We start from the raw sequence: 2478 nt of genomic DNA, 5'->3' as shown, positions 1-2478 counted from the left end.
CAGTGAGAGAAATCATATGTCATCAGAAATATTAAAAATATTACCAGTGGTAGATATCTTTCAACCTGCTTTATTCCTGCTTACCTCAAAGCAAATATATTTATATAGGAATAACAAAAAACAAATATTGTGAGAAAGTAGTATATATTATCAAAGCTATGCATTACATCTTAAGGTCTAAATGGACAGAATATGAGCAGTATTGAAGCCCTATGTGAACATGTTCTTTTTTTATTACTCAAGAATCTCATATTAATCATATTGGACTACATGCATTCAATAAATATACATGAGAATTAATGTAAAATTGGACTTGCTTATAATTATGGAGAGAAAGTCGTGCAGTCCATGTATAGCCACAAACTTGTTGATGATAGGTGGGCATTTGCACATGCCCTGTCCACTGTAAATGTATTCTATTAATTTTGCTTACACATAGATGGCTCCAGAAAGGCTGAGTCACTGAGCAATGTAATACAAGGCCTGCTTGATCCCATCTGCTTCTTCCTTGAATTTTCCCATTTTTTTTTAATTACTATTAGTATTGTTGATATTAGTATAATAATAATAATAATAATAATAATGATAATGATAATGATAATGATAATGATAATAACAACAACAATAACAACAATAATAATAACAATAATAACAACAACAACATATTTTTTAGTTACTAATACTATTAAATTGATAAAAATAACAACCAGAAAAATAATGATCATAATAGTATTAGGATAGTTTTTTTTTTTCTTTTCTTTTCTTTTCTTTTTTCTTTTCCCTTAAAATTCAAGGAATGGTGCAAATAGGTGAGGTTAGGTAGGCCTTGTGACCAAGTCCTTGTGAGTCCATCTATGTGTAAGTAACATGAAAAACTACAGTGGACAGTGCATGTACCAGGTGCGAACAGATAACAAGACTTACAATAATAATGGTATAAGGGTGTCTTATCTATGTTATTTGGTCCACTGAAACATATTGTTAACAATTACAGGAAGCGTGAACTCCAAAGATAACATTTATATAACATTAAGCTTTTCTGAATGCATAACTTTTCAGCTTGCTGAAAACATTGAACATGTAAAACTTGAAGCATGACAGTTTTTGGATGACAGAATACAAGGACACTAATTATAACAGCAAATTTTCAGACTCATGAAATGCATCACAAAAGTTTTGATTTTTTTCATTATGTATAAGTCATTTCTTGCTAAACAGTGTTGTTTAATCTGACATTGATACTACTGCTTATACTTACATTTTTCCAAATGAAAAATTTAAAGGACTAAAACCAGTTATATAAGTTTAATACAGTCTGGATGGTGACCTTTAGAGCCTGTCTGCAACACTTAACCCATTGGTCCCTGGTACATGGAGTGTCCACTGTATTATTTTATTACTCTTTTTAAATTACATAAAAATGCTGTTATCAGGGACTCAAATACTAAGCCTACCTAATCTCACCTTGCTTACCCATTCTTTGAGCTGTAAGGAAAAAAGGTTTTGTTTCTATGACTTTTATTAATAATATTAACTTAATTATTTGTATCATTATCATCATGATTATTCAAGTGTGATTAACAATAATAATGATGAATATAAAACACTTCTTTCTGAAGATTACAGGAAATGGGTAAGGTCAAGTAGGCCAGGTAATTTATTCCTTGGTGATAAGTTGTTCTGAGGCTATCTAAGTGTAAACAAAATTAACAAAAACAAACTACAGTAGACAATGTAGTGCATGTACACATCCACACCAGGCATCAGTAGGTTAAACTACCCTTTTTTTTCACTATTAACTCCAAATTCATCACACCAGTGATGGATAGTATGTCTGTTTTTTTTTGTTTTTTTTTATGGATAATGTGAATGATGACATAGGTTCATCTGATGACTGAGCTTACTTTCCAATTGTTTTTAAATATTGATATTTATTTACACAAAGTAATATTTTAAGCCCCTCATGATGGGATATCCCTTAACCATACTCAGCCAAGCGCTGGGTTTCATGTGCAGGCAGCTGCTCCAAAATGACATTTACCATGCTTTTGCTCTTTTGTTTATGTGTGCACTATATTTCAGGACTTTTGAGGGGCTGTAACTCATTGAAATAATTTGGGATAAAAAAATAACAACAACAACTGTTTAGTGTGTACAAGTTACAGCCCTCCATCTAGATGTCATCCAGCATGAGTGGGTTAAATGTTACAGAAAATGTAAACAACTTTGATTTAACACAAGTATATCAGAAAAGACTTTGCATACACTGTAGAATGACATGCACAGATGTACATTATATATGATGTAGGAAGAAAATTGTACAAAATATAAATAACTTTTTTAGTAGAGGTCAAAAAAATTGCAATACAAAAATACCTTCAGTGAAAGTAGATAACAGAGACAGGGAGATATATATTTTATATATAATTATATATATTATATATAAAATATATATAAATTTATTATTTATGTATTAAA

This window comes from Penaeus chinensis, chromosome 3 (genome assembly GCF_019202785.1).
Source record: "Penaeus chinensis breed Huanghai No. 1 chromosome 3, ASM1920278v2, whole genome shotgun sequence".
Taxonomy (NCBI): Eukaryota; Metazoa; Arthropoda; class Malacostraca; order Decapoda; family Penaeidae; genus Penaeus; species Penaeus chinensis.
This window is presented reverse-complemented; position numbering follows the sequence as displayed.